The sequence below is a fragment of the Rhinatrema bivittatum genome, chromosome 1 (assembly GCF_901001135.1).
Source record: "Rhinatrema bivittatum chromosome 1, aRhiBiv1.1, whole genome shotgun sequence".
In the NCBI taxonomy this organism is placed as follows: Eukaryota; Metazoa; Chordata; class Amphibia; order Gymnophiona; family Rhinatrematidae; genus Rhinatrema; species Rhinatrema bivittatum.
In genome coordinates, this window is record NC_042615.1 from 473,393,710 (window position 1) to 473,420,433 (window position 26,724).

The window sequence follows — 26,724 nt, forward strand, 5'->3', positions numbered from 1 at the left end:
TGGCCATATTTGTTCTCGGTCTTACAGCGCTATGGTTTTGAGGGAAACTTTTTGGCCTATCTCCATATGCTGTATGCTCAACCTAAATCCCACATAACGGCCAATGGTTGTAAATCGGGAGGGGTTCTCATACAGCGGGGGGTGCGTCAGGGGTGCCCGCTTTCCCCACTCTTATACATTTTGGCCATCGATCCGCTACTCAGAAAGATTGCAAGCTCACCACTCATTCACGGGTATGGGTCTGAAACTCAGGAGTTCTCGATTGCCGCCTTTGCGGATGATATCTTAATTTACCTCACGGAACCCCAACAGTCCTTGCCCCCTTTTTGAGTCTTTTGGAAAGGTATGGCGAATTTGCAGGCCTTCGCATCAATAAGGATAAATCGGAGGCGTTAGATGTAGGGGGCAGAGTGAAACCCCAGTGGCGTGGCTGCTTTCCCCTTAAATGGGTGACTACACACATGAAATACTTGGGCATCCAGATCCCTCCTGATGTCTGTGATTTTTACAGGCTAAATGTGGAACCCCTGCTTGAGGCTACCTCCTCTATGTTGAAAAAATGGCAAGGGTTACCCCTTTCAATTACTGGTCGAATACAACTCATCAAAATGATGATTCTGCCCAGGTGGCTCTATATCCTTCAAATGACCCCGATATGGCTAACAGGGAAGGACTGTAAAAGGGTAAATGCTCTGTTTCGGAAATTCATATGGAATGGGCATAAAGCTCGTTTATCTTTCACGATTTTAACACAGTCATGCAAAAAAGGGGGATTGGGCTGCCCTAACCTTCGTAGATATAATTTAGCTTGCCTCCTGCGTCACGTGAAGGATATCTTGGGCGGGACGTCTCACTATACCCCGGTTGCACTATTGTGTTCTTGGTGGAACCAGATATCCCTGAATCCTCTCCTCCAACTTCCTAGAGCCCAGCTGCCAGCGGGGCTTCTTATGCAACCGCTTCTTTGGGCAAGTCGGAAGGCATGGGCGTATTTGTGTTCCCAAGCACGGTGCCACTCCACGCTCACACCGCTGCTTACCATCTGTGGTAACCCACTGTTCCCCCCTGCGATGACATCATCTATATTCCATAGATGGAAAGATAAGGGACTTATCTGGCTGTACCAATGTTCCCATCAGAGGGGGTTCAGTTCTATGGCTTCTCGGAGTTACTACACCTTTTTGGTCTGGCCCCTGCTGATCATTTTGCTTATAGACAGCTGCGAGATTTCTGCCTTTCCCAGAAGCTGCTAACGCTGCAGTCCCCATCTTTTTGGGTGGCTCATAGGGTCATTTCAATCCATAAGCCTCAAAAACCCACTATTGCGGCTTTTACTCGGGCACTAGCGTTGAATCTCCAGATAGATGCCGTCTCTAGTACCTGGCAGCAATGGGTGAAGTGGTCTGAGTTTACTCTTACCAGTCAGGAATTTTTATCCTGTTTAGAACGGGTTCCTGAGTGGTCAGAGAATGTACTGTACCGAGAGATCCAATTTAAATTCCTGAGACGGTATTATATGGCGGCTGACAGGGCCTTTTTAGCCCGTGTAACGGAAACCGCTAATTGCCCCAAGTGTCAAACGGAGATGGGCACTTATACCCACTATTTTTGGGACTGCGGTGTGATTTCCCTATTTTGGAAGGAGTTGATAGGGACCTGCAGCTCCTTGCTTTCTCTGGATCTCCCTGCAGATCCCATTCTCTGGTTATTTGGGGTTGTACGGCATCCCATTCCGGGACTAGGGAAGTGTGAGTTACAGTTCCTCCACAGAGTGAGTCTGACGAGTAAGAAAGCCATATTGGCTTGTTGGATATCCACCGCACCTCCACAGCATGATATCTGGTTTCGACTATTGATTAAACTTTTTACTGTAGAGTATACTTGTGCTCAAGAAGCCACTGACCACAAGCGCACACTGATGGGAACTATTTGGAAGCCGTTAGAGCTGTATTTAAGGCCCAACACTGTCACTGGCCTGTAGCCTGGGTATAGGAGCGGTTTTTCTGGGTACTCTGTTCTGATAATGGATACGCCCGAAGTACTGGTTTTCCCCTCACCCTATGAGGTTTTTGGCCCTGACATTTTCGTTCTCTGTCTGAGCACTCACGCATGTTTTAGGGTAGGTGGGTGGGAGGGGGGGGGAGCCCGGGGATTAGCTGATTGGTAGTCCCGCTTTTGATGTTTTCGATCCCTGTTCCCCTGGGCTGGTTGGATTTGGTAGGTTGTTTACACTGTTTGCATAATATGCCAAGATGTGCAGTCTGGCTGTTTCGTTTTCTTGGATGTTTGTATAGCTTTATCACTGTATTAGTGTCTTGTATGCATTGTGATGGCTGTCTCATCGTGTGTACTGTGCACTTTTTGGTCATTCCTGCTTCAAAAATTAATAAAACAGAAGTTACAAAAAAAAAAACTACTAATAAAATGTTTCTATTACATTCAAATGAGGGCATCATTTGGAAATCCAGAAGACCAAGGAGTAAAAGGGGTAATTATGGGAGGTCTAACTGTTAGAGCAATGCTAGATGCTTCTAGAAGCGACATCAATGTACTATACTTCTGGTGGTTCTGGGCCTTTTGTGGAAAAGGGGGCGGAGGAATTACAGGGTGAAAGGCTTGGATATCAGGCTTCCTGATCCAGATGGATTTTATTTTTGGCTACTTAACAGGCTATATTTTGAATATAATTCAGTTAAAGTAAAAATTACCCATGTACATGTACTTAGATAACTTTAGGACTCCTTTTCATATGACCAGGCTTCTTAGCCAGCATTCATATTCAGCACTACCCAGTTAAGTTCAAGACCTACTCCCAGAATGCTCCTGCACTGTTCCTTTTTTATATGACTGTTTCAACCAGCTAATGACTTATCCAGTCAACGGGGAGAGAAGAGCCAGAAATTAACCTGACAAATCCTTTTGAATATTGATCTCACTATACCCAGCAAATCCTCAAAATTTAGCATGAAGATTTGTTGGTGCTATGTTGTGACAACATTGTACCTCTTAAATGGGAATATACACTTGGGAAAACTAGCTGGAGAACACCACAAAAATTAGGTAGCCATGTTTTACAAAAACTTGTTTGGCCCAGGTGCAAATCAGAAGGGAATGCTGCTCGTGATCACTTTCTCACTGGAAGAGACCTAGCAGAAAAATGAAGTTAACTTCTAATCTACCTGGGCAACATACGGAGAAACAAGGCTGACATTCCAGATGAAATGTAACATGATTACAAAAGAGAAAAATACTCATCCATCTTTACTTTTGATAGGAATCTCACCTTAGTTTCATATATGACCAGAAGTCTACAGAAGTATTATTGTTATTAACAATTAGGGGTATGCAGGGATAAAAAATGTTTTAGTTTTTTGTTTCATTTGTGTAAAAAAAAAAAAAATAATGAATCAATCATTATAAAAAACAAAAATTAAGAAAAAAAAGAAAATGGGGCCTCCCAAGTTCTTCGGACTCCACCAACCATCCAGCCCACCCAGAAAAATCCCGGATCCCTGCCGGCCCCCTTTTACATGGTCTGGTGGGGATCCACTGGCAAAGCTAAGGCCCGGCCCAGAGGATGGATTTTGATGCCTGGACCACAGCATTGACCCAAACCTGATGCCTGGGCCCAGCCCGAAGGCCAGGTCCCGACAACTGGGCCTCAGTCTATGCCAGGACCCAGATCAGGGGCCCCAGGCCCATTGCTGGGGCCCGGTCCAGCAGCCAGGACTTGACACCAGAGCCTTGTCCCAGACCCAGGCCTAACATCGGGGCCCAGCACGGAGACAAGTTCCCAATGCCTGTGCCTAGGCTTGATGCTGTATTTTGACTTGGTCCAGTGGCCGAGTCCCAAAGCCAGGACCATGACCCGAACCCATCCCTGACACAGAGAGCTTGGCCCAGACCCAGGCCCAATGCCGGGGCGTGGCCTGGAGACTGGGTTCCAATGCCTGGACTCAACCTCACATCAGGCCCAGGCACAGATTCTAGGCCTTGCAGCTGCAATGAGGCTGTCTTAGTCTTCCTTCCTTCTTTAGAAACTGACATTGCATGCAACCTGTCCAGCAAACGGCACCATATAGCTCCTTGGCATTGCCAATGCGCACGTTATAAAATGGCAGCATATCTGGGTGTGTGCCAACATGCACGCTAAAGTGCACCTGCTTGCCAGTTTGAAAGTTACCGTCCCTATGTGGGTAAATGGCTTTTGAAAATTGCTATAATAGTATGTTACATTTACATGCACAACTCCTTTGAAAATTCACCCGTAAGGGAATAGCAGCTACTTATCACTGCACGATAGCAGCATGGGATGTATTTAGGATATTGCCACATACCTATGACCTGGATTTGCCACTGTTGGAAACAGGAGTATTTTTGTTTTTATTTTACATTCTGCAATCTCACAAAACAATTTGTTCAGTGCAAATAGCAACTTAACATTCGTAAAATCAATGCATACTACACTAAAAAAAAAAAGCAAATCACAATAAACATAAACATGCTGCACATATTAAAACAGTTACCATAGGAATCTATTCAATGTTTGGGTACTTGCCAGATACCTGTGACTTAGATTGACCACTGCTGAAAACAGGATACTGGGCTTAATGGCCCCTTGGTCTTATCTGGTATAGCATATCTTATTATCATATGTAAATAGCTCCCGCAAACCTGAATAACATGGTTTGCTCACCAAGAGGGCCATTTCCCACACAAAGCAATTTTCCTTCTGTATATTAAGAGATAAATCATTCTGTGAGATACATGTCTTAACAGCAACCATAAAGTTATTATAACATGCATAAAGAAATTCACCATTAATAGTGCAATGGATAAAAATATCTGCATACATAACATATTTTATACCTAAGGCTTGTAAAAATTTTATAAATGGTGACAAAGATTAAAAAAAAAAAAAAAAAAAAAAAAAGAGAACAGTGGAGGGCCTTTGGTACTCTAGAGTTCACACCTCGCCATGAGGAAGGAGTATTGTTCATCTACCTGAATGCTCCAGTGAGAGCACTGAGAGAAGAGAATCACCTTGCTAGTGGCTGAAAAGAATCAGGAACCACTGCTTGGGAACATTTTAGAACTTAAGTTTTGGGGCGAAGTAAACTATTGGGGTATATTCATTAGTGTGTTTGTGAGTCTGTATTAAATAGCTAGTAGGAGGGTAGGCAAAAACCATGTTTGTGTGTTTATCTTTCCCTCTCACCCATCTCTAGCTCGTCCTTTAATTTATAGGCAGGTGACAATTTCAAACTAAAAAAATAAAACAAAACAGCATTTCAACTTAAATTCAGAAATTCCCCACCTCTTATCAAGAATTTAATCATTCCCTTGTAGGTCACTACCATATAAATAGGGAATAAACTAATACATTTAAAGGACCCTAATTGTACACATTCCTACTCCCATAGCAACCTAAACTTAACTATGAACTGAACAAATTTAAGATGAAGGCAGCAGTCCAGTAGCAAGAGGGGGGCCTCCCAGTCTTTTGCATCGAGTGTCACATGTATGATTTTTTATCTGCTGGTAAGAAGTTGTATGTGTGCACCCAGTGCAAAGAGTTCCTGTCTCTCAGAGAATGAGTCCAGTCTGAAAGCTAGAGTGGCAAAACTGGAGAAGCTGAAGCAGACAGAGAGGTATATAGATGAGACCTTCAGGGACATAGTAGCCAAGTCCCAACTCCAGTCTGGCAGCCCTGGTGCTGCCTTGCAGGAGGAAGGTCTCCTGGTCAGAGAACATCAACCTAGTGTAGCAGGAAATAATCCTGTAGCAAGGAGCTGCTCTCCAGGTGATGGATAAAGATAAACAGTGGAGTGCCTCAGGGAGCTGTATTTGGACAGGTGCTTATAAATGATCTGGAAAAGTATATGACAAGTGAGGTGATCAAATTTGTAGATAACACTAAATTATGCAGAGTAGTTAAATCTGAAACAGATTGTGATAAATTGCAGAAGGACCATATGAGACTGGAAGTTTGGACTTCCAAATGGCAGATGAAATTTAATATGGACAAGTACAAGGTGAGACACATAGGGAAAAATAACTCTTGTTGTAGTTACACAATGTTAGGGACTATCTAAGGAGTTACCACCCAGGAAAGATATCTAGGCATCATTGAAATTGCTGGCTCGGTGTGCTGTGGCGGTCAAAAAAGCAAAGGGAATGTTAAGAATAATTAGCAAGGGAATGACAATTAAAAATGTGGATGTCATAATGCCTCTTTATTGCTCCATGCTGAGACACCTTGAATACTGTGTATAATTCTGGTTGCCACATCTCAAAAAAAGATATAGTTGCACTGGAGAAAGTGCAGAGACTTTCTACCAAAATGATAAGGGGCATGGAATGGCTGCCCTATGAAGAAAGACTAAAAATGTTAGGGCTGTTCGGTTTGGAGAAGAGATGACTGAGGGAGGACATGATAGAGGTCTACAAAATCATGAAAGGACTTGAACAGGTTAATTAAATCGGTTATTTACTCTCTTAGATAATAGGTCTAGGGGGCATGCCATTAGCAAGTAGGTCATTTAAAACAAATTGAAGGAAATTATTTTTTACTCAGCACATAGTTAAGCTCCGAAATTCATTGCAGAGGATGTGGATTCGGCAGTTAGTGTAACTGGGTTTAAAAAATGTTTGGATAAGTTCCTAGAGGAAAATTCCATAAACTGTTATAAGCAATAAGCAGTAGTTGCTTGAGATCTGTTTAATGTTTGGGTACATGCCAGGTACTTGTAACTTGGATTGGCCACTGCTGGAAACAGGATGCAGGGCTTGATGGACCTTCAGTCTGACCCAGTATGGCATCTTATGTTCTTATGTCCTCTGCACTGTGAACAGATGCAAACTATCGTAGCACAGTGCCAGTAGCACCAATCATCTATTGCCTAAAAATATGCTTATCATGACAGTTGCAAATGTAATGTCACATTAAATTGAATCAAAACACCTGATCTATCCTGGACCAGACTACAGAGTAAGGTGTTGTTAATGAAATCAACAACAGATCTGTATTGCGTGTCTTCCTGAAATCAAATTTGTTATCTAAAGCTTCATGATCCAACAAAAACATTCAACTGTTTTAGGAATACCTTTTCTAATATGTTTGCAAGTCTAGGCAGATTTGACTTTGTTCTATAAAAAATAGCAGCAGCTAGTAGTGCTAATCCTTTTGGATGGTCTAACTATAGCTTTCTTCAGTTGTTCTGTTAATGATTTTATTAACCAAAGGTCATAGGATGGCAAATGAAATTTCCTTCATGGTGTTTACACTACTAAACGGCAAAGTTTTAATGGTGAGGATGTTATCTTAAGCACCACTATAACTGTAGTGAGTTCTCAAAGTAAGATGATTCTAAATTCTGACCATCTGTCTAAGACAGCAGGTATAACATAGTGCAGTCCACACATGGTACTATACCAAGACGTTCCTGTACGTCTACCACCTTGGTCTCAAAATAATCTGCTAGTGCATCACTGGAAGGAAAATCCTGATCTGCTGCAAGTGTCGTGGAAGATAATTTCTTGACCAGGCCAAACTGAGCTAACAGACGATTAATAGAATTTTGCAAGGTTCTTCTATAATTTTCAGCTTGCGCACTTCTGAGATCCATCTGTATTCACAGAGCACAACCTGATATTGTAGTTTTAAGACATTGCTATCCCTCTTTCGCCACTGGTGTTGAACCTAAGAGCTTTCCTCCTTTCAATCAACTCACTCATAGGAAAACCATGGAGCTGCATTAGCTCTCACACAGGACCTTACTTCTCATTCTGGTGCTAACTTGTTATAGACTGTTTACAAGGTTGAAAGCCATTTATTCACAGTTTCACAAGCTGATAAATTATCCCAGCACTCATTTGCAATTGCATCCTTCCAAATGGACATGAACTCTTCCACGTTTACAGCAGGTCACTTCTTTCTACTAATCTATTATGTCATTGCCTATTGCTATTCAAAAGATCAAATTAAATAAGGCAATGGTCTAACAATATAACCTCATTAACAGTAAAAATTTAACCATTCTTACCCATGTATTATGGCAAAGTAAGAGGTACAAAGTATATGTCCTGCTTTATACTAACTGAACAAGATTTGCAGTTGCATTAACTAAAGATAAATCAAACATTAAAATCTCCAATAACAATCAATTTAGAAAATGTAAGGGAGAGAGTTACTAAAAACTCCATAAACAAATGCATCGCTCTACAATATGGGGCAGATTTTCAAAGGGGGTACTCGCGTACTGAGCCTATGTTGCATAGGCTCAGCGGCGCGTGCAAGCCCCGGAACGCGCAAGCCCCGGAACGTGCAAGCCCCGGAACGCGCTTAAGTCTCGGGGCTTTCCTGGGGGGCGTATCGGGGATGTGTTGCGGCTGGCGCAGCATCGTGGGGCATTCCTGGGGTTTGGCCACGGCCTCCGGATCAGCCCCCAGACCGGAACATGGCGCGCCGGCAGCCGGCCAACGCACACAAGTTACGCCTGCCTTGGGCAGGCGTAACTTTTGAAATAAAGGTGGGGGGGGGAAATTAGTTAGGGCAGGGGGCAGGTTAGTTAGGGGAAGGAAAGGGAAGGTGGGGGGCGCCGGAAAGAAAGTTCCCTCCGAGGCCGTTCCGATTTCGGAGCGGCCTCGGAGGGAACGGAGGCAGGCTGCGTGGCTCGGCGCGTGCAGGCTGCCGATTTTGCGCAGCCTTGCGCGCGCCGACCCCAAATTGTAAAAGCTACGCGCGTATCTTTTAAAATCAGGCGTACTTTTGTTTGCGCCGGTTGCGCGTACTTTTTTAAAATCTGCCCCACTGTCTCTAGAGGACTATATTAGACTTCTGTTTTTAAAAAGTTATTGAAAACTTGGTTGTTCCAATGGGATTTTGGGAGTATATTGATATAATTGTCCTATGCAGGATTGTAAACAGCTTATACAAGACTATCAGCAAAACTGATTGCAGAATCTAGTGTGATAATTCCAGATGTTATAATGCTAGTATTGTTTTAAATTTTATGTATATGCTAGGAAGTGTGTAAACAACAATGTCCTTTTGTGATAATGTGGTATAAAAATTATTGTTAAATAAATAAGACACACAAAAAAAACATTCACACACCCAAAATAATAATAATTCCTCTATAGTAGGGGTGTCAAGCTCAAATTTGTACACCTTAAACTATTTCTGATGAATAATTAAAACCCGCCACACTGCTTCTGTGTCCTAGCCTGTGCTATATAAGTAGTATATTCCTCTGGACAAACTTCATTTAGCAACACTGTATCAAACTCATAGTGCTAGGACTCTGTAGTTAATAATACGGTAGATCTAAATGTTGTTGATTTATTATTTCATGAAGATACTTTTCCCTCTTACGTACAGATCTTGAATTAATATAACCAATCTGCAAGAGGTTATTTAAAAGAAAGAGCTGATGCCCAGTGATAAATTGTTAAATCTTAGGAAATGTCAACATTCTAACATCAACTGATTTATTAATACAAGCAGATAGTCTTGCAGATCTTCCCTTCCCAATTATAATGGGAATATTGCTCCCCATTGATAAAACTGGCAAAAAAAATAAAATAAAATAACCAAAATACACTCATAGTACAAACACTCACATAAGTATAAACATAAAATACAGAGTACCTGAAAAGGAAGTATTCCACTAAAGAGAACACAAAAGGGCAAGCACTTTGTCGAGAGCTTAGGTGAAATTCCTCCAAGTGGGGGCCCACCTAATGAGCCACCTCTAATGCTTGCCCCAGCATCTCTTAGGGTGAGGTCACTGGTGTCTCAAAGCAGCTTCAGTGAAACTGATGTCAGATCTGGAAAGGCAACAATTTATGGGCGTGATGGACCCTCGGATGAACCTTCCAGTATGGCAATTCTTATGTTCTTATGAGGACTGAAAAAGGTTTCGGATAGATTTTTTAAAGGGCCGAGCATGCACCCATATCTCACTGCAGGTGAAGATATGTATTATTTATAAAGTATACACGCAGGTTATAAAATATTCTTCACACATTTCTGCAGCTTTATACACATATCTTACACACGCTGAGAAGAGAGAGAGAGAGAGAGAGAAAGAGAGACTCTTTATAAGTCTTAGCCTGATATATGCACCATTGTAAGGGGGCACTTTAATTTGGGGTGGGTTGGGGTTATATGTGATGGAAAGGAGTTGATTTCTACATTGCAGTTAGCAGAGATTGCAGTGTACAAATCATCTCCTGTTGTTAGTATTTTCATTGCTTATAAGGTCTAAAATTCTTTAATGATATAAATTGCTGGCCCCACTTGTGGAACACGCATGACCTGCCCCTTTTCCACCTACTTTTTCCCGGCTATTTAAAACTAGTGTAGCTCCTGCGCAGCCCACTTATGCACATATATGGCCATTTTGCACATGCACGGCTTTTAAAATCTACCTCTTTGTGGGTGGAGAGCACAATAGTTTTATTTTCATCACAGGTGATTAGGGTTAAGTATTAGAAGAAGACTATTTCCATGGACTGAAAAACTCAAGGACAAGGGGTCACCATATGCAGCTGAAAGGACTGAAGCTCAAAAACAAAGATGAGAAAATACTTGCTGGGAATAATCAGAACTATGCACATTGTTCAATACTCTTTCCTCTCCTTAGCCTTGAGATGGCATTTTCAGTCCACTGGCACTCTACCTGCATGATACAATTTACAGCTCAATGCTGTCTATTACCTGTGTGCTGAAACTCTGCTTATTGTTTTTATTCTGGCTCCCTCTCTGCAGTATCCTGATCAGTACCTGTCTAAGTCCCGCCCACCAAGAACGACATCAACCAGCATTGCTATAAACGCATGGCTCGGAAGTGGACCTTCACCAATGGGCTTTCGCCGGAAGGCCTACCAAAGGGTCTGCCCCTTTGTGGGCCCCTTTATGGGGACCATGAGTGGCGCCATGAGGGTAAATAATTTTTGTTCCACTTTAAACAAGATATTAAATTGTGAATGATGATATATTGTGTATATACTATTAAGTATTGTTGATTTCTTTAATGCATCTATTCCTCTTATAAAAGGCAGAGTCAGTATGGGGTAATACCCAACAGGAATAAGGTTTGTAGACAATCTCATGTAAAATGTCTAACTTATCCCAGTAGTATGTATCATTCCAATCTTAATACTTGCTTGAGTTTTATACAACTGACATATTAATGTTTGTTTTATAAAGCAAAAATCTGTCAAAATTTCAGATTTGTTAGGTTAAATATCGACATGCTGTTTATCCCAGAGTCATGGCATTTAGAGTCTGATTCCATCTTTTTGAACAATGTATGCCCTCTTGGGTATTCTTTTGAGGGAGTCTCTTAGAGTGAGAGAAGGCAATGGGGGGGTTCAGTTATTTTTAAAAAGAATTTGAAGGTTGTAAAACGTCCTTTATTTTTCCTAACAGGTATGAGCTTGCCATACCGTATATTGGATTTAATTTTGGTAGCAGATTATGTAATAAACTGTAATAATGTTCCTTTGGTTGGGAATGTTTCTATCCCTTGGTCAGACCATCAGTTTTTATTGTTCAATTTACAAGTTGAACAGATTGTTGAAACATAATCGTTTCCTGAGAAACAGATAAGGGTGATCCTCATCACTGATTTCTTCAAGAAGTTATGGGAAGAGGCCAAAATTCATTTTGACTTTTCCTCTGTGGAACAATCATTTTACTGGTGGAATTTAACTTTTCAATAAATGTACGTGTTACACTCACCCCCCCACGGCAGCCCCGCAGTGCGGCCCTCTCACCTTTCTAAGCAACTTCCAGGCTCCAGCTTCCGTCGCTTGCAGCTCCGGCCCTGCTCCACTTCCCGGGACTTCCCAGGACTTCCAGCCAGGATGCCTCCATCCATCGGGCCTCTCCCAGGGGTTCGTGGAGAGACGCCTCCAGCAGTGCCGCACCCCTCCCTAGGTACGTGCAAACACATCAGTAAACCTTTTAAAGGGCCCGCGGCGGGAACCTGGCCGTGGACCCGGATGCTGACATCAGATCCTTCAGCATATAAATGCTCAGGCCTTGCACTGAAGTGTGGCCTTTGCAACAGATCACCTCGGTTCACTGTTTGGTTCCAAGTACTCGTTGCCTCCATGCTTCCTTGATCCATGTTCCAGTTTGTCTCCAAGTTCCTGATTCCTCGTTTGTCTCGTCTGTCCTTTGATTGACCTCCTGGTGCCGACCTCTGCTACGTCTGACCTTGCTTGTCTTCTCCAAGCCTGACCTCTGCTACGCCTGACCACGCCTGCCTTCTCCATGCCTTGACCATAGCTATATCTGACCATGCCTGCCTTCTCCGTGCCCTGACCATTGCTATGGATGACCACACTATAGACTCATTGTGTCCAGAGTTCTACGTTGCTTGCTATATCTTCCAACTGCCGCCAGCTCTCATTAAGTTCAACAGTGATGCCTCTGACCCTATCCTCTGGACTTGAACTCCTAAGGCTCTGGCCTTTCTTTGCTCAAGCACCTTCAGTCAATCCTCATTCCTTGGTGCTTGGGTTCCTGTACTGGTGACCAGTCTAGGATAGAATTACGCCACCTGCTGGCTGCTGTCTCTGGGCTGAACTACCTGCCTTTGATGTCCAATCTCAAGGCCTGCCTAAGTCCTGCCAGCCCCGGCACCCAAGGCTCAAACAGAGGGGAATGTGGGCTGGTATAGGTGAAGCTCCAGTGGCATCTAGCTTCAGCCCACTCCACCTGCTGATGGTGGGGACCCATAGGCCCTTGCCTGTGGGTTGCATCAACCTCACACAGTCCAAGAATCTACCTCCCAGCACAACAGTATGATTATGCAGTTCCTAGAAAGGTTACATAGAGAAGGATACGTAAGCACTAAGTTTCATAGTTTACCAAAGATTTACTTGAAAGTCGTAGATCACTATGGAATAGTTAACGGAAATGGCATAGATCTCATTCAGAAGCTGACAAAGTTGTTTATGATAACTTATTGAACATTGTTGAGTTCTACAAAGCATGCATATTACTCCTTTATAATTGATAAGTCCTGGAATAGACCATTAGAATTATTTCAATTGTGAAAAGATCACTAAATCATCCTAGGAGATTCACAAAAGAAAATTCTTTTGAGAAATGAGTTAGCAGGATATTTTCAAGACACGATTAAGTTGCATAAACCTCTCTGCCAACATTACTGTTGGTGAACAATTTATCTTATGAATAATAACCATGGTATATGAAATGAGTTAATTCCATAAACATTTCTTTGATATTATCCCTAAAATTAAGGCTACCATGTGTGTTTTAGATCTGTGTCCATTTGGGATTTTGAAGAATATAATTAATATTATTGGTGATAGGATGAGATTACTAATGGCTTTCATAGGGAAGTAGATGTACCGTCCTCCCTTAAGCAAACTATTATGAGACCTATTTTGTTATGGACCAATTTAGAAAATCATCCACGCATGACCTCCTTCAAATTGAATACAATTTTGTATGGATGTTCACAACAGCCTGAAACAAAACTATGCAAAATATTATGGCTGGATCTCTATTGGTTCAAGAGCTAGACGTAGCTGAATGAAGGTCATTCAGAGTTCCTTGCTCTGAGTAATACAAAATAGCCACTTTATCCGGGCACTGTAGCCAAACAATCCATGTTAGGGCCCTGCAATTTTGTGGATTATTACAAACTCTGGTGCTAAGTTTCTATGCAAAGTTAAGAACCTAACATTAGTTTGCCACCCTTTTTTGGACCAGCAAACTACATGGAAATTTTTACCAAAGACATTTAAGGCCTACTTTGACTCCTCATTGCTCCTGATGTACATTTTTATTCAGACCATAACTGGATCAGTAGTCATGGCCCAAGACATACATCTAGGATTTGCACTAGGAGGCTTTGCAGCCAACTGGAAGCAAAGATTTAGTTACTTAAAGACATGATGTCACCTTTTTATGCATATTTTCACCATTTTTTGAGTGCAAATATCTCGTGTGTAGTTTTACATTTTTCTAATATCATTTGAAAGAGCACCTATTTTGCTACAAAAGTCATCCTGTTTCGTCTTGGACCCAGCCTTGCTTTGGTCAGAATTACAGTCCCAAAGACATATTGGATCATTGACTTCACCAGCTGATGTTCGGTTCTTTGTTCCAAAGAATAAAACCTTTCTGTGACCATATAGATATTATGGAACACTGAATACAATAAATATACATAACTGATATTCTCTCCCAGTCATAAACAAAGTGCTCAAATACCATATAATAGATTGAATATTCACTAAACAAGACCTATGAAAAGCATATAATTTATTTCAGATAAAGGAGGCATATGAATAGAAAATGGCATTCAGCATACACTGTAAACATCTTGAATATAGCATTATGCCTATCAGTGTCTGTGATGCACCTAGAATTTTCTAGTATCTCATGAATGTTATATTTTGCAATATATTGCATCAATTTGTGATCATCTCCTTGGGTAGCATTCTGTTTTTCCCCCTCATATATCCAGTTGCATTTGTATGCTATATACATCAAGAATTATATTGCCTAAGAGCACAATTTTCAAAACTATCTGTGGTACAGCATTTGTGCACGTAAGTATACGTGCAGAGATTAATGCTAGTATTTTACAAACTTTGTGGCGGGAGCTCTAGAATTTATAAAATACCATGTGCTTCTGGTGCAAAGTATGTATGCATGTTTCAGTACATGCAAATATTTCTAATTGAAGAAAATACATACTTCTTTACTCATTTTATAAACATACAAATTTTGTACATGAAATAATCATGACACACTGTGAGGAAAAACCATCCAGAACTAAAGATAGAGGATGGCATTTTGTAAAGTACGCGTGTATATCACGGATACTTGGAATAGCCAGTTCACCAACAACTCCACCAGTTCACCTAGGTCCTTCTCCAGTTCACACAGACACTCTAGTCCTTCATCCTGAAACAAGACCTCACCCTCTCAAAAACGGCAGACAAAAGACAAGTCCAAACTCACTTTTGCAGGTCAATTAACAAGAGAAAAGTGTGCTAATAAGTTTGTAATGTATACACATATATCTCTTACAAAATAGTATTTCTGAACCCCAACCTAGAGTGCCCGTTGACCCTAACTTTCCCCTCTCTGGTAAAATGTACATGTAAAACCAAAAATATGCATGTATTTTTGAGTAAGTATTGATATGAATGTTTTCTTTAAGGACTCAAAAACACTCTATGCATCTTTTGAATTGATTTCCTTTTTTTAAAGAGATCAACGATTGGTGAAGCACTCTGTGCATCTTTTAAATTGATTTCCTTATTTTTTTTTTTGAGAGATCAATGATTAGTGAAACTTCTTTGAGAGAAATCTTCAATACTAATTAGTCCATCCTGAAATGCTATGACTTAAGAATTATAGTTTCTTTATCAGAATTGCATTTTTCAATGTAAGCAAATAATTTATGTATTCTGAAGGTGAATTTTAAAAGGATTTTCCCGTGTTAAAATAGCATATACATGCGTGTTATTTCCCGTGTTAAAATGGCACATATATGCTATTTTTACCAAAGGATACTCATATTACTAAAGACTATGGAATTTTTAGATGTTTATTGAAATCATGGCTTTTTAATCAGACATATTTTTGGTGATTAATTTGATGCCTTTGTTATTGTGAAAAGGACAGCCCTCAGGAGTAATCTAAGGAAATATTTCTGTATATAAAGGTTGATGAATGCATGGAACAGCTTTCCTGTGGAGCTGGTGGAGACGAGATCAGTGTCAAAATCCAAGAAAACAGAATAAAAAAAGATCTCTGAAGGAGAGGAAGGGAGTGGGACTAGAAACCTGAGCAGGAGATGTGGATGTGCAGACTGGATGGGCCATATGCTCTTTATCTATCATAATTTCTCTGTTACTATGTTTTGTTTTCTTAATTTACTTTTATTGTTCAAATTAGATTGATAGAATAGTATAGAATTTCTCACTTTAAGTTATCTTGCTGGATTTTATGTCAATGATGATGGTTATTTTTTAATTTTATTTTTTATTTGATTTGTAAGTCAATTTCAGTTTTAAAAACTTCTGATTTATTGTTAGAATTGCATTATGACTCAGTTAATTCTGTTTTATTGATATTTATCTGTTATTCTGACTGATGTGACCCCTCTGGGGTTGAGCCTAGAGGTGGCGGGGAGAGATACTGGCAGGTGGAGGAGTTGCGGCGGGAGAGGGCAAAGTGACCAGGGGAGTAGGGAGAGTTAGTGGAAGGGACACTTTTACAGTGAATTTCTAGGGAAATTCTGCTCAAAATATTTAAAATTCTTCATCTTTAAGTAATAACTTTTTCTATATTAATTTAAAATGTGATTACTTAAAGACTGTCATGTAAATTGTGTTATTTTGACCAATATAAAGTTTGCAGAATTTTGCAGAATTTAAGTTTTTGTGCGCAGAATTTTAAATATTTTTTTGCGCAGAATTTCCCCAGGAGTAACTTGTGCGACTCCAATCCAACTTTTTGTACCTGTGCATTCTCTACTGGTAAAATTAGGTGCACAAGTACACGCACCTAAGCTATTTTATAACTTGCGTACGTATGTGTGTGTATTTATAAAATTGCTGTGTCTCTGGGTGCATGCTGACATGCCCATTTCCATGTGTGCACACGTGCCCATTTGAAAGTTACCGTCCCTCTGGGTGGTAAATGCCACATAGTCCAGAAACCCCTCTTCCAACAACAGCAGCAATGACATTATGCAAATGCATGCAAATCAGTTTACCACTATCTTAAAAAATGCAAATCAAATAGTGCTGCTTGCCTCAAAAATCACAAGCCATGTTATTCAATTCAAAGTGAATTATAACTCAAAAGTTGTAGTTAACCTTCCCCAGGAGTATTGGGATAATAATATCTGTCTCAAAGGTCCTAGGCAATGCCTTAAAAAGGCTGATTGGCTCGAGTTCAATCTTCCTAGGGGTCCCACCGCTCCATGGCCCTTGGAGGCAGGCAAAGAAACATCTTTACCAAATTTTGACCCATCTTGCATGCTCCACTCCCTCCCCAAATCCTTCCCCTTTTATTTCCCTTCCCCGCAGAGCTCAAATCCCCCCTCCTCCCAATCCTTCCATACCATTTTATAATCCCTAGTGCTCCATTGTGGGATCTGAGCACCCTCTAGGTCTCCGGACCTGGCTGCCATGATTTAAAACTACTCTGGCTTGTCGGGGTCAAACTTTTGCCATCATGTGATTCTTTAAGGCTCAGCTAAGCCATGGTATTCTTCCTCTGCAGTTCCACTCTTTGGTAAACCTTATGATATTTTCTCTTCAGAAGAAAATACTGCTGCTTACTAAATGAGACCCTTTGAAAATCTACCCCTGCTTCCCCCTGCGCATGCCGAGCCTATCTTGCATAGGCTCGGCGGCGTGCGCAAGCCCCGGGCCGCTCGTAAGTCCCGGGGCTTCGAATAAGGGGCTGGCTGGGGTGTGTCTGGGGGCGTGGTGGTGGGCCGTGGCATGTCCGGGGTCGTGGTGGCATTCCATGGGCGGGGCCAGAGGCGTGACGGCAGTCCGGGGGGCGGGGCCGAGTGCTCCGGTACAACGGCCTGTGCCGGGGCAGGGAGCCAGCGGCAGGCGTAACTCCAAGAAATAAGGTAAGGGGGGATTTAGTTAGGGCTGGGGGGTAGGTTAGATAGGGGAAGGGAGGGAAAGGTGGGGGGGCCAAAAAAAAAAGTTCCCTCCAAGGCCGCTCCGATTTCAGAGCGGCCTTGGAGGGAACGGAGGTAGGCTGCTTGGCTTGGCGCGCGCAGGTTGCACAATTGTGCACCCCCCTGTGCGCTGACCCTGGATTTTATAACATGCGCATGGCAGCGCGCACATGTTATAATATTGGGCGTAGATTTGTTTGTGCCGGGTTGCGAGAACAAATTTGTGCCCTCACATAAAGTTTAAAGATTTACCTCTCAGCCTTTTTTTTTTTTTTTTTTTTTTTAAACAGCCTGTTTCGCAAACATGATTGAAGATTCCCTAATCTGAAACACAGCAGAAAGTAAGAAGAAAATATGGTGGGGTACAATGTTTACATGAGTTTATAACAGGGATATTTCACTTCCACCTCACTAAGAGCTGCAAACCTATCAGGTTTTAAGGATATCTGCAAATGGATATTCATAAGGCTTGTATGCACATATATTAGGGATATTTTTTGTCAGCATATATAAATTAGACTGCAATAATATGCATAAGCTACACTAATTTTCAAAGAAAATTATGAGAGTATATTTGCTTTGGAAATTATCCAATCAAAGCTACCTACACACAATTCCATCTGCTACTACATGTGTGGATATTTTGGGGGAAAAGTTTACATGTAAATGTATATCCAATCCCATTAGCAGAAACAACTCCACTAAGTCTGGGTAAACTTCATGTCATACATGTGTAAATTTAACCATATATGATGTGGTTAATTTTATAAAAAGCCATTTGTCTTTTGCCTACCAAATGCTTCTGAAAATCATCCTCTGGCTAAAAATCAGGTTTATACCATTCATACCATTATATGAACATAAAATATACCATACTGGGTCAGACCAATAATCCATCAAGCACAGTATCCTGTCTATGACAGTGGCCAGTCCTAGTCACAAGTACCTGGCAAGTACCCAAATATTAAATAGATCCCAGCAACAAGCAGGGGCTAATCCATATTAATAACAATTTAAGGACTTCTCCTCCAGAAACCTATCCAAACCTTTTTTAAAACCAGCTGCACTAGTTGTCTTAACCACATCCGCTGGCAACAACTACCAGAACTTAATTATGTGTTGTGTGAACAATAATTTTCTCTGAATTGTTTTAAATGGAGTTCCCCCTAGTCCTTGTATTATCTGAAAGAGAAAATAACTATTTCACCTTTACCCTTTCAAATCCTTTCATGATTTTGTAGATCTCTATCATATTCCCCCTCAGCCATCTCTTCTCCAAGCTGAACAACCAAAACCTCCGTAGCCTTTCCTCACAGGGGAGTTATTCCATCCCCTTTATCATTTTGGTTGCCCTTCTCTGTACTTTCTCCAGTGCAACTATATCTTTTTTGAGATGCAGTGACCAGAATTGTACACAGGTGTTGTCTCACCATAAAGCAATACAAAGGCATCATGACATCCTCTGTTTTATGTACCATTCCCTTCCTAATAATTCCTAACATTGTTGTTGTTTTGTTTTTTTTTGCCTGCCACAACACACTGACCCCACAATTTCAATGTAATCTCAACTATGATGCCCAAATCTTTTTCCTGGGTAGTAACACCTAAAATGGAACCTAACATTGTGTAGCTACAGCTTGAGTTATTTTTCCCTAAATGCATCACCTTGCACTTGTCCACATTATATTTCATCTTCCATATGGATGCCCAATCTTCCAGTCTCACAATGTCCTTCTTCAATTTATCACAATCTGCTTGTCATTTAACTACTCTGAATAATTCTGTTTCATCTACAAATTTCATCACCTCACTCATCATACCATTTTCCAGATCATTTATAAATATATTAAAAAGCACCAGTCCAAGTACAGATCCCTGACGCACTCCACTGTTTACCTTTTTCCAGTGTGAAAACTAACCGCTTAATCCTACTTTCTGTTTCCTGTCTTTTAACCAGTTTGCAAACCATAAAAGTATATCTCCTCCTATCCCATGACTTTTAGTTTTCTTAGAGGGAGTTTGTCAAACTCCTTTTGAAAATCCAAAATATACCACATCTACCGGTTCACCTTTATCCACATGCTTATTCACCCCTTCATAATGGGCTGTGTCCCATTAAATCATGTCTATATGTTTTGTGATTTTTTTCTTTATAACAGTTTCCACAATTTTTCCTGGCACTGAAGTCAGGCTCACCGGTCTACAGTTTCAGAGATCACCTCTGGAGCCCTTTTTAAATATCAGGGTTACATTGGCCACTTTCCAACCTTCAGGTACAACAGATTATTTTAATGATATGTTATAAATTACTTACAATAGGTATGAAATTTTATTTTGGAGTTCTTTCATTACCCTGGGATATATACCATCCAGTCCAGGTGATTTGCTAGTCTTCAGTTTGCAAATCTGGTCTATCAGATCTTCTAGATTCACCATGATTTGGTTCAGTTGTTCTGAATCATCACCCTTGAAAACCATCCACACAGAATGGGTATCTTCTCCCAATATCCTCCTCAGTAAACAGCAAAGCAAAGATTTTGTTTAGTCTTTCTGTGATGGCCTTATCTTCTGTACATCCCCTTCAATCCCTCAGTAATCTAATGGTTCAACTGACTCCCTCGCAGGCTTCCTGCTTCAGATAAATTTTTAAAAGATTTTATTATGAACACTTGCTTCTATGGCTAACTTGTTTTCAAATTATCTCTTAAACTGTCTTATCAATGTCTTAAATTTAACTTGCCAATGCTTATGCTTTTTCCTATTTTCATGAGATGGATCCTTCTTCCAGTTCTTGAAGGAAGATCTTTTAGCAAAATTAGCCTCTTTTACTTCACCATTTAACCATACTGGCAATCATTTGGCCTTCCTTCCACCTTTCTTAATGTGTGGAATACATCTGGATTGTGCTTCTAAGATAGTATTTTTTAGGAATGTCCATACCTGTTGTAAACTCTTAACCTTTGTAGCTGTACCTTCCAGTTTTTTTCTATTTTTTTTATTCTATCAATGTTTTCCTTTTGAAAGTTTAGTGCTAGAGCCATGGATTTACTTATTGTCCACCTTTATGTCTTTAATTTAAATTTGACAATGAACACTAGTGCCAAGTGGCCCCACCACCATTACCTCTCTCATCAAATCCTGCACTCAACTAATACTTAGATCTAAAATAGCTCCCTCTGTCATCAGTTCCTGAACCAATTGCTCCATAAGCTGTCATTTATTCCATCCAGGAACTTTCTTTCCTCTAGCATGTCTTGATGTTGCATTTACCCAGCCAATATTTCGGTAATTGAAATCTCCCATTATTTCTACACTACCAATTTGGTTAGCTTCCCTAATTTCTCTTATCATGCAATATTAAATAGAAACAAATATAAAAAAAGAGAAAAGTTAAAAAAAAATGGGAGTAATTTTCAAAATGAGTTACACTTGCAAATATAACTACTAATAGCAATTTTCAAAAGCCATTTACCAGTGTAAAGTGCACTTACATGGGTAAATCCTATCGACAATTCAATGGCATATATTGTAGCAATTTTCAAAAACCCAATTACACGGGTAAAGTGCATTTACACATGTAGAACCCAGTTTTATGCATCTAAATGCTTTCTAAATTCAGGCCCAATATATGTATGTATGTTAAGAGCCTCTGCATACTAATAGAATTAACATCTAAAAATATTTTTACGGTGCTGAAAGATATATAAAATTAAAGAAATGGAGCAAGGTTGCATAAAGTATGTAAGTGTTCTTTACTTTAGTTAACAGGCTTCAATAGGCATATACCTGTAACCTTATAAGCCCTAATTGGGTAACAGAGAAAACAAGAAGGCAAAAATAATAATAATAATAATAATAATAAAACAGTTTGATTTACTTTGAATAAGAATGACATTTCACAATATTTGTATATCTAATCTAGAAAAGTTTCATTTCCAGCATTGTTTGTATAAGGGAGAACTCAATTTGAGATTTATTCAGACAGCATTAATAATATATCCACAGCATGTGAATAAACCTGTCACAGACACAGCGATATTGGCCTAAAAACTCAGTATTCCTATTTTCTAGGTGAACTGGAGGTTATATAGTATTTAATCTCAGGAAAATTATACTGTACTCTAATTTCACTGTCCTCAGCAATCAGAATAAAACTCTTGAGATCATCACTGGAGGTTGATCCTTTTTCAGCTATTCCATCTTTTCAATGTCAGAGCTTTGAAAGATTTCATTACACACCACAAAATATATGAAAAATGTTTCATAACAGTCACATTTTGGATTGATTCTCCACTTTTAAAATATATATGCATGCAAAATATTATAATCTTTCTAGGGATAAAACAGGTTCTGTTCAATATAGATCCATCCTCTTCCATTACTCAACTAAGTTTTGGGTCCTTTCTGCTGTGCTTCTGGATTTATTTATTTATTTATTTATTTATTTATTTAACTAACAGTTTTATATACCGAAGTTCTAGTAACAAAGTTACTAATCAATTTGGTTTATATTACAACAATAAAATTGACAGTATATAGAATAATGTCTTACAGAGAACAGGGAAGATTGAACTTGGAAATAAATAAAATAACTTAATGATAGCAATAAATATGCACTCCTAGAAAAGAACTGCCATGAAACTATTAACGGGGACATTCCAGACACCCAAGGCTTCTCCCCTCCACCGCCTCCCTTGCCTATGCATGAGACAGTAATGAACAACAGGGAACTAATGCGCTCCAGGAGCTGAGGCGAGTTTGATGCCGCCTGCAGGGAAGAGCCCTGCAGGTCCCCTCCATCGGCAGGTGGACCCAGATGAGTCAGAGGTCCAACTGGATCTTCGTCTATACCAATCCTCATTCCCCTTGGGTTGAGCCCTTTGGTCCCCTGGCCAGCAGGTCTTAGGTGGGGGCCTCTGTCGATGACAATGGGGTCTGTTGGGATGGCCGGGTCAGAGTAGGCATAAGAGAAGATTGTCTAAAGGCTGACAGAGGTCCATTGCCAGCGGCAGTCAAGGAGATCCAGGAGTCAGGTGGTGGTCAGTGGCAGGTGGTGGTCAAGGGAGTCCAGGAGTCAGGCAGTGGTCAGTCGCAGAAAGTGGTCAAGGGAGTCCAGAAATCAGGCAGAGGTCAGTACAAAGTATCTATCCGAAGGGAAAGGTAGGATGGGTAGGCTGGGCAGGCAGGTATGAAGAAGAACAGGCAGGCAAGTGAGGGAGACAAAGACTGAGGCTGAAAGACTGAAACTGAGGAACTGAAGTTGAAGGCAAGCATCACTGAAACTGAAGAGAAGAATTACAGGAACTGGAGAATGAAGGCAAGGAACACAGGAACTGGAAGCATGGAACGCAAGAGCAACTCACACACTACTGGAACATAGAAAGACCTGTTGCTGAGGCAGCGGGGAAGAGAGAGCGAAGGCCTTTCATAGGCCTGAGCCTGTGAAATCATCAATGGGTACCACAGGGGATTTCCCTCCACAGACCCTTTAAGAACTGGGATGTCAGGCACGCGCATGCTTAAGGAAAGCCTGACTGGGAGGCGGCAGTGGCGCCCTGCCACAGAGTGTATCAGCGGCATCCTGGTTCTACGATGTGTGGAGTCCTGCCACGTGAGCAAGATAGGAAGCTTGACAGCGTCAGGAGCTGGATTACATGGCCCACACCAGGGTGTGAGTGCGGTGGTTCACAAGAGGAGCCCGTGGACTGCCAAACATAAGAGGAATATTCAAACATTACATGTATATTGAATGCAACTGCCACAGCCATTTATTAGATGCATAACAAGGGAATTTAATCTGGGATCTGAGCCTTATGCAGCCTAACTATGCTTGTTCCTCAGGTTGGTGCCATTAGATGTGCATGGGAGCATCCACCCAAGCAGATCAGCCAGAAACGTCACTCCCACAAGCCCAAGAGGTAAAGGGGGAGGTCATCCTGGAGAAGTTCCGTGTCGGCCACCAGGCAGCAAGCCCACCCGGTACCCTCCGATCTCCTTCCAGCCGGACTTATCGAAGGGGGGCTGCGTCATCCATTATTGACCAGGGACGTCCTACTGCCCTCCGCTCTCACCACAATGCTGACGCCATGATGGGAAGCCTGCCATCTGCCCAGGCAAGTATACGGAAGGGAGCGACTGCCCAGATGGGTGTCTCGGGTGCCCGTTATTTCTGGAACCCATGCATTATGGCTGTGGGGGGGGGCCTCCTATTTCCATAAGTAGAGGCAGTGTTTTAAACAGCAAATAACAGGATCTGTAGTGGAGCATAGAAACAGAATATGAAGAAGAGGAAAAGAGACTAGTGTAATATGAAGAAATTAAATTGCCAAAAAAAAAAGAATTAAAGATTATAAAATCCATCAGCGACTGGAAAACCTTCATTAGTATTACATTATGAATAAAACAAAGGATGTGGGCAGCAGTAGATTTCCCAGCATTGTCAATGCATTGGGTACTAATACCACATAAATCTGCAATGTTTTTTTTTTGTTTTTTTTTAATCAAATTGCACTATGTATGAGACTTTCTCTGTCTGTTCATTTACCTCTATTACTATAACTTGGAGGAGGGTGGGGTACGTTTCTTTGAGATTTTTTAAAATTATATCGTTACAAAAAAAAAAAAAAAGAGGATTTTTGTTTTCGTTTTATCCTAAGGCAGACTGAATTATTTCATTTTGCATGCAAGTCTGCTACTGCCATTGGTTGCTCTCTCCTTTAGGAGTAAAAGAGAGTATGGATGTGAATCGTTTGATGATTTAAATTATCGTCTGATATTTTTAAAATCGACATTAATCGTGAAAAAGTGCGAAACAATAGAAATTCCCCTGATTTATCGTAAAAACATCTTTAATCGTCTTAGGGCCTCATTTTCAAATATCGCATTGGTAACACATTAGGGGGCGTTACCAATGCAAATGAGGCTTCTTTCGTGCAGTGGGGAAACATTGCGTGTGGCGATGTTTTCGCCAAAACATTAGCACCGCATGCAATGTTTTCCCAGTGTGCGATGATTCTTTCGTGTTTGATCACAGTGCACGATATTTGCACTTCAATCATCGCAGGCCACGATAGTCCTGGACAGCAGAGAGAGAGAGGAAGAGAGAGTACGAGAGAGAGAGAGGAGAGAGAGGAGAGAGAGAGGAGAGGAGAGAGAGAGAGAGAGAGAGAGAGGAGAGAGGAGAAGAGAGAGAGAGACTCACTATAGTGCCTATCCCCTAGACAGGTATTTGAATCCCTATGGGAGGGCCACCTACTAACTCGGTGTGGGGATTAGGCATGAGTGTCGGGGGTTGGGGGCCACTTTCGCATTCCACATGAGACGTACGGACAGAACAGTGGTCTCTAGTGCAGATTTGTTGGCCGTCGGAGTGAGGACGCTCACTCCAAGAAGTGGTTTGGGCAATGTTCTCTCCACCTAGCTTGATGGACACTCTACCTGGGCAACAACAAGCTAGGTGGAGAGAACGTTGCCCAAATCTCTTCTTGGAGTGAGCTTCCTCACTCCGACGGCCAGCAAATCTGCACTAGAGACCACTGTTCTGTCCGTACGTCTCATGTGGAATGCAAAACATCAAGCTAGGTGGAGAGAACGTTGCCCAAACCACTTCTTGGAGTGAGCGTCCTCACTCCGACGGCCAACAAATCTGCACTAGAGACCACTGTTCTGTCCGTACGTCTCATGTGGAATGCGAAAGTGGCCCCCAACCCCCGACACTCATGCCTAATCCCCACCCCGAGTTAGTAGGTGGCCCTCCCATAGGGATTCAAATACCTGTCTAAGGCATAGGCACTATAGTAAGTCAGTCTCTCTCTCTCTCTCTCTCTCTCTCTCTCTCTCTCTCTCTCTCTCTCTCTCTCTCTCCAAACAGGCTGTCATGGACCACGATAACCCTTTAGCGGCCCCGTAACGCAAATCTCAGGGTTGTAGCTATTATCCGCGATAGCAGCCGCGCTAACACTGCGGCTGTTTCGCCGCACACGATAGCTTTGCATATGCTCCGCCCCCTGACAAATTTGCATTCGCAAATCGCGATAACAGCCTTTATCGCGTGCAGTAAACTCCTTTGAGAATGAGGCCCTTAGTGCGCGCTAACAGAAAGTTAGTGTGCACTAACAGAAAATGATACAATTTGACACTTTTCAGTCAGTTAAGGTCAGTTAGGAATGAATATGCATTCCTATTGGCTGCCCTCTTATTTATAGATGTTAGCAAGGTTCCCACTGAGGTGATGGTTTAATATATGGGGGATGGGAAATGGAAATGGTTGATAGCTTGACAAAAAAGTAATGTGATGATCATCAGTCATGTGACTAGAACTTTTTTGTTTATTATTTTTGTTACCAGTCACTGGCATGTGAAAAACCACTGCTGGTATATGGGAGAGAGAAGGGGAAGGGGAGGGAAAGAGGGAGGTGAAGGGCCAAGCAGTCCCACTCCCTGGTCTCTGAAGGACAGATCTCTTCAGAAAAGGTGGTGGCAGCCAATCGAGATGCAGAACGATACCTCTAGCTAACGAACATTTCCTCAAATGTTACTTTTAAACCATTAACAATTTTTGATAGTGCGAACTATTCAGAAAAACAATTTTTTTTACTAAAAAAATCATGCCGATCAGATTTTTTTTCTCCCGCCAGACGAACCCGATCGTTAAAACGATCGGGCACACGATTCACATCCCTAAAAGAGAGAGGACCATTTGTGGGAACAGAGAAGATTCAGCATACTAAACTTTTGGGGTCATTTACATTGCCATGATATTTTATCATGGGAGGGGAAAAATATTGCAGGGGCATTCCAGTGTATTTGGCTGCTCTCTGGTAAATATTGCAGCGGCTTCCCCATTATGATGGGGAAATGGTGTGCAGGGTGCCACATGTACTTGTATGTGCTGGCGCATGCCTGGAGAAATGGCAATTTTATAACATGCATGCAAATACGTGCAAATGTTATAAAATAGCCTAGGCACACATTTATGTGCACCTAATTTTAAGCTTGTGCATGCCCAGCAACACAA